This window comes from Macrobrachium nipponense, chromosome 6 (genome assembly GCF_015104395.2).
Source record: "Macrobrachium nipponense isolate FS-2020 chromosome 6, ASM1510439v2, whole genome shotgun sequence".
NCBI lineage: Eukaryota > Metazoa > Arthropoda > Malacostraca > Decapoda > Palaemonidae > Macrobrachium > Macrobrachium nipponense.
In genome coordinates, this window is record NC_061108.1 from 13,785,703 (window position 1) to 13,793,202 (window position 7,500).

A 7,500-nucleotide genomic window follows, 5' to 3' on the forward strand; every position below is an offset into this window, starting at 1 on the left:
CCTGATTTGAAATACCTCACACCATGCATAGTTAAAAGCCTAAACAAATAAATAACGATGAAGAGAGAGCCATAATGGAAGCCAGGGAAGGAAATGACATAAATGGATTATCTGCTTTTTCTATTTTCACCCTTTCGACGGAAGGGGGAGCGATGACTCCCCGGATGTGACGTCATGAATATGGTACGAACTGCTTGCTTTCAGAAACATGTTTCATCATTTTCTGTTTCAGTGAAGCGTCGAAGTAGAATGATGAAGCGATTGCAGTCAGTTTCGACGGCAATTAAAATTCTGCAGAAGATTTTTTCCTCTTCTTTTACTTTATGAAATAGATACAAGATATGTTGTGCTTTTAACGCGTTGGGAATATTTCTAGATACGGGAAATAACTCTTTACACGGGCTCTTTCTGAATTCTTTCTTTATCTCCGGTATCATAAGAATTTTCGTCTTTTTAAAATGTCATTCCAAATATAAACAAGACATCAAAGGAGATATAAGTTTAAAAGTCCCCAGTAGCAGAAAAGACGAAAGGTTTTGCTGAATATTGAGTCCTCGGAAATTCTCTGAAGCCCAGATGTGACCTTTGATTGAAATCAGCGATTTTAAAATTATTTTAAATAAAGAAAATATATCACAAGGGAAAATTTTCAAGCTAAAACTTTGGCACTTTTCCTTAAGCCAGTTTCTAGATATTCTTTTTATGTTATCTACACAGAATTCTATTTACTTTACTATAGATATATATGTGCATATAAACCGCAGTTTATACGATAGTACAAGCCCAGTTAATCACATATAAGACGCGGAGAAGTTTCAGTAGAAGGAAACGGATGAACACTACAATCTCTATAGAAAAAAAAGTTAATTACCCAAAGAAAATAAAAATGCATGAAATGATTCACAGATGGTATATTTTTCAAACACTTTCAAGCCATATATAATGATTCATTTTGAATGTAATTTCTTCTTTTAAAAAGGAAAAGGATGCTTTGTAATTGCTCGCCAAATTAAAGTCACTTAAATGTTGAAAAATTTGTAGTTAGAGGAGGAGGAGGAGGAGGAGTGGGAGAGATGGGTGAGGGGGTAGCGGAGGGGAGGGTGGAAGGGTGAGGATGGATAAAGGGGTGGAGGTGGTGAAGAGGAGAGGTGGAAGGGGAGGAGGAGGGAAGGGGAAGAAGGGGAAAGATGCTGAGGAGGAAGGAGGGAACCGTGGTGGTGGGGAGGAAGAAGGGGAAGGGGAAGAGAATTCTACGGTCAGCACCAGCCCAGTTTAACTTCCGATGTGTAAACAAACGTTTCGGTGTTTCAGTATCAAATATACCACCTTTCACCCTAAAATAATGAAGTATTTAACTTCATCGTTTTTAACACTGAGGTGCAATATATCATAAAACATCTAGGCATTAGAATTTGTAATTAATTTGAAATTTCAAAACGTTTCTGAATGACTGAATAAAACTATTTATTAAATTCATTCGAAATCAGATGGCCTGATCAGCGTTATGTGTTAGGACAAGCAAGTTTATTACAGTGATTAATTGGTTCCAAAAGTCATTAGTCATTTGATCAAAACAGTTGTTAATTAATCATACAGATTAATGAACAACTGTTTTGATTATTAACAGAGTACCGCGTTTGTCATAGACGTTCGACGAAATACAATTTTCAATTAGCGATTGTAATTTTTCTCAGTTTTTGTAGATGATTCCAGCTCAGTTTTCCCTCCCGTATTTTTTTATTTTTTATTTTTTTGCTGCTGTTAAGAATTTATGTTTTTTTCTATATTTATTTGTCTGTAGTACCTTTAATGTCATTGGTAAAATTATTACTTCGTCAGAGAAGAACTATTTGACAAGTAGATAATGGTTGTAGTAGTTTATTAAAGATTAGTATAAAGTATTGTAAAAAGTTTTGATTATAATGCATAAGAAATGAAAATATTTTAATTAAGAGCGAAACAATTTTTAATCACTCCAAGTTTGAAATCATTTTTCACGTCACAAATACATAATATAAGGATTCTTTTTTAATTCTTAATATTCTTTTAATTCTGAAATTTTTTCAGGTAAAAAAATTAAAAGTTATGATTTTGCTCTTATCTTCACAAAACTTCAATTTTGATTCAGTTCGAATACATTTTCAGTTTCCCTTAAAGTTTGAGTTTAATGCTGTGAATGATGGATCCTCGAAGTCCACCGAGGCCATTTGCTGATTGGCTTCCTCACAAACAGATATAAATATTAAAGTAAAATCTTCTGTTTCTGAGAAAGAAAAATAATAGTAATCCTTGGCGTAAAATCTGTTTGATTGTGATCTGTCATAGTTTTCTTTATTTATTTATAACTTTGTACTTACTAGTAAGAATTTGTTATCTTGCTCTTCGTATGTTTCAATTCTTACCAGTGCATATCAGAGTTGCAATAGATTATCTCTCTCTCTCTCTCTCTCTCTCCTCTCTCTCTCTCTCTCTCTCTCTCTCTCTCTCTCTCTGCTCTACAACTTGGACGAGCAGTGTACGATTTCCCAGACCGAAAGGGGATGGACGAAATAGTTTGCATCCCTAAATAAAAATTCACAGAGAGAGAGAGAGAGAGAGAGAGAGAGAGAGAGAGAGTACAAACTATAGTGTTCATTGCTCCTTCCAAATGTATACCATCTAAAACGCAAGGGCCTCGACGAAGTAATTATTACCCCATCGTGATGGACCTAAGTAATGTGTTGCTTTCTCTCCCTCTCTCTCTCTCTCTCTCTCTCTCTCTCTCTCTCTCTCTCTCTCTCTCTCTCTCGTTTAATTGTCCAAGGGATTTTGCTTGTTAGATTAGACGTTAGTTTCGCTGTCATCAAATGTGATCACGAACACGGGAAAGCGGTGGGTATGTATAATAGGGGTTAATGACCCACTGCTAAGGTAGGACGGGTTAGGAGTAGGACTTGGTGCCCCAGGATAGGATGGACAATTTAGATTAGGATTAAATCAATTTTAACGGCTCCCTAAAACGTATAGAGATCTAGTCAGGTTTTAACACTTGCTCGGTATTATTCGAATCTAACGCTTTATTGATACGGAACAAACCCACAGAGGCCACTGGACAGAAATCCAAACTTCCAACCAACTAAAATGATATCGTTCTCTTTCCCCATCTCTCTTTACCGTGGCACATCCAAGTTTCCAAGGAAAAATCAGATAGATTGTAACATTGGGCCTCGTTTTTGAAATGGTCATAAAAGAACCATGGAGGTGTGTTTACTCAGTAAACATGGAACCAGCACGATAAGTTATATACTGGAAAAGAATCGTTTACGCCGCATATGCCCGGAATTTGCAGTTCTCTCGCCCTCCTCTCTTTCCTTCACTCTCTCTTTTGACTGTCGTATTTTTTCCTCTAGTCTCCATCTTTTCCCGCACATGTTATGCTATAATCTCTAATGAAATGTTTAATTTTCATTAAAATATCCAAATAAAACCTATGAATATTTATCTTTAGTATTCATCAATTATTTTTATTTTGTATCACAGTCATCCCATTTGACTGGGTTATTTTTTATAGTGTGGGTTACTATGTTCGCTGTTTCTAGGAGCACACTCCTCTACATGAGTGCTGGAGCTACTTCAGCATCTAGTTTTTCCAGTTCCTTTTCAGGGATCTTGAGATCAGGCCTGATGCCATTATTATTATAATTATTATTTTATATAATTATTATTATTATTATTATTATTATTATTATTATTATTATTATTATTATTATTATTATTATTATTATGCAAAAAAACAGCTCTTCGTAGGACCATTGACTTGAAATTCCGGCTTCCAAACATTATGGCGTTCATTTGAAAGCAGTTACAAATGATTAGAGGAAATACAGAAAGAAGAGATTATTTATTAGAAAAGAAAAACATAGATTAGTAGATTATAAATAGGTAAATAAAGTTATAAATAAATCCTACTTAAATATAAGAAAAATGATTAATATTGTCAACGGAAAGTAAAAAATAAAGTTATTACTTCTTGGTCAGTAATTCCGGCCTGGTCAGTTGAATTGTTTTTCTCAGTTTAGAATTCGTTCTTTGTAGTTTTTTATTTTTTTTAAATCGCTAAATAAACATCTCCCATGGTTAGGTCTCACTCACTGCTTCACTTATCTTTGGTATCGGTGCACAACAGCTTCTTTCTCCCCTTAGAAACTAAATAAAAGAATCTTTATTGACATTCACTAGAAATATACCAACTGGAGGAAGTCGTCAGATATACGTTTCCTCCAAATTTCGCCTAAATCCGATGTCGAGATGTTTCAGGAAAACGTACAGGACTTTCGCTGAAGCTAACCGTTAATGGCCGACATTTGCTGCATCCGAACGCACTTGTGTTACCATTTTTCCTTTAACCGATAAAATCCTAATTTCCTCAAATGAAATATATGCCATCACGTATCTTTAGAACTGATGCCTTACAATGATGAGGTATTGCACTACTTGGTATCATCAGTCATTGCGAATGAACATCGACAACCATTGTCCTTTTAAGTCTGCTAGACTTCAGTGTCTATGGTTGGATTAGGCTAAGTTTCCTATATCACAAAATAAAATATATTTGAAAATGAAAACCTAGGTATAATGTGGAATTTCCCTTTTCAAACATATCACTTGTGAAGGAGATGATTTTATTTGCAGCTACTTAATTCACATGAGAATATAACATTTCAGTCATTATATTTCAGAGCTTACGATCTCAATATAACAGCCACCAGAACTTATTGCATTCTTTAATTACCCTTAGTGAAAGAATAAAAGTATACGAAGTCAAAAATATTAAATCGCAGCTATTTATAGATCACGGCATCTTCCTAATTTATGAGAAATGAAGAGATACTTCATCCCGTGGTTCCTCTACCCGAAATTGGACCGGTCTGAGTGGAGTACCAGGGAGGACATTTATCATCATCACAATCAGGGAATGATTATGCTTGGGACTTGTGTCCTAATGGAAACGGAGCTTCGTGAGAGATGAAACAGACGTATACTTGCTTTTCTGGTTTTGTATAATCTATAAGTTATGATTCTACGACTTTTATACGGGGTGGTGGTGGCTAACAGATACACATTAGTGATATATATATATATATATATATATATATATATATATATATATATATATATATATATATATATATATATATATATATATATATATATATATATGAGAGAGAGAGAGAGAGAGAGAGAGAGAGAGAGAAACGGCTCACCTCTTTTACATTATTGACGCTGCTTGAATCTTAGGTAAGATGCGATCTTTGTTCGTGATTCAATGTTCCTAACTGAGTTACAGAATGGAAAGGGGGAAAAAACAAGACAGAGAGCTGGAGAATCTCAAAAGGATTTTGTTTAAACGAGACTTTTTGTTTTGCCAATCCCTGCAATAACCCTTTGAGGTTCATGTTTGGAAGTCGAGACGCAAAGCGACGTTACTGGATTTCCTTTTGTAGGGTAAAATGCATCAGACGAATCCCCCGGTTTACCCAGTAAATCAGAAAGGTCCTGTCATGTAAAATAAAATAGTAGATATTCGAAATCATAACACGATGACGGACCTTATTATAAGGAAATGAAGGCAAAGCTATCTGGTTCTCAAGAGAATGTAATTAAGAAATCATGTTGTTGCTATAGAAGGGTTGATTCTCATTAATGCCAGAGAACAATGCAAACAATTTGCATATATGATTTCCTGCAGAGGATTTCCTTTAGTGTTTTTTTTTCCCAATGACTGTAGCATTAATGAGGACGAAATCTGTCTCTTTTCTGATATATATAAAGATTTTTGAAGACTGTGAAACGGGTTTGTTCCCATGAAATAATACATTCTTTGTGCCTATAAGGATAATTTAATCTGTGTTGAATGTAGACTTTGGCGGAGTTGTAAGGTGAATTATCCTTTGTGGAGAAACAATATGGTATATGGAAACAAAATTAGTAAGTTTAAGAAATAAGATTTTGACCTCGCAAGAGAATAAATTGATAAGATCATGTAAGGGAAAATTTTATTTTTATTTGAGAATGCTCTTTCAAAAGAATGATAGTATATTCATGATAATAAAACCTTATTGTAATAATAATAATAATAATAATAATAATAATAAAAATAATAATAATAATAATAATAACGTATTTTTCGTAACCTCTTATGAAAAGCAGTCCTTTCGTGCGACATTCTGCAGTATGAAAAAAATAGTATGAAGCAATTGCTGTATTTTTTGCGTAATTTATAAGAATTAAGATAATAACACCTTTAGTCACTGCTTTTAGAACCTCTTAAGTCTCATTATCTTGTAAGTGCTCTTCTGCTTTGCATTCTCTCTCTCTCTCTCTCTCTCCTCTCTCTCTCTCTCTCTCTCTCTCTCTCTCTCTCTCTGTCATTCATTCTCGTCAGCAAAATCAAGAAATCGTGCCACGTTTAAACGTTAGTCCTCATAATTGTGAAAAATGACTATAATGGCGTGATTTATGAGGAAAGCCGGGGGCGGGGGGGGGGGGGGGGGGGGGGGGGGCGGTGGGGGGGGGGGCGTAACCTTTTCGTTGGCAAGCAGTTGAAAACTGGAGTTTTCTAAAAATAAAAAAAATTAAAAAAAAAAGGAAAAAAAACTTGCCTTATCACAAACTGAATTCAAAATTGTAAGTGGATTTGTTTATGTGTTTGAAAAGTAGCCCATCTGTGGCCCATTTTATGTCAATATATTTTCATGTAAATGAATTCTCATATGAGAAGAGAATTCTTTGGGTAATTAACGTATTTTTTTCTACAGATATTGCACGTTTTGGTCTGTTTCCTTCTAATGAAACTTCTCCACGGTTTTATAAGTGATTAACTGGACTTCTATTATCGTACAAACTTCAGTTTAGGTGTATTACCTATATTATATAATAAATATAATGTCTGTGTATATGATTTAAAAGTATAAGATTATCCACAAAATGGCTTAAGGAAATGGTGCCAAAGTTTAGCTTGAAAATTTTCCCTTGTGATATTTTTTCTTTATTTAAAATGATTTTAAAATCGCTGATTTCAATCAAAGGTCATATCTGGGCTTCAGAGAATTTCCGAGGAACATTTTGATTTGTTGGGTGAATTGACAACTCAATATTCAGCAAAACCTTTCGTCTTTTCTGCTACTGGGTACTTTTAAACTTATATCCCTTTGATGTCTGTTTTATATTTGGAATGACATTTTAAAAGACGAAAGCTCCTATGATACCGGAGATAAAGAGATTCAAAAAGAGCCCGTGTAAAGAAGTTAATTTCCCGTATCTAGAAATATTCCCAAAGCGTTAAAAGCAACAACATATCTTGTATCTGTTTCATAAAGTAAAAGAAGAGGCAAAATCCGCTGCAGAATTTAATTGCTGTCAAAACTTTGACTGCAATTGCTTCATCATTCTACTTCGACGCTTCACTGAAACAGAAAATGATGAAACATGTTTCTGAAAGCAAGCAGTTCGTACCATATT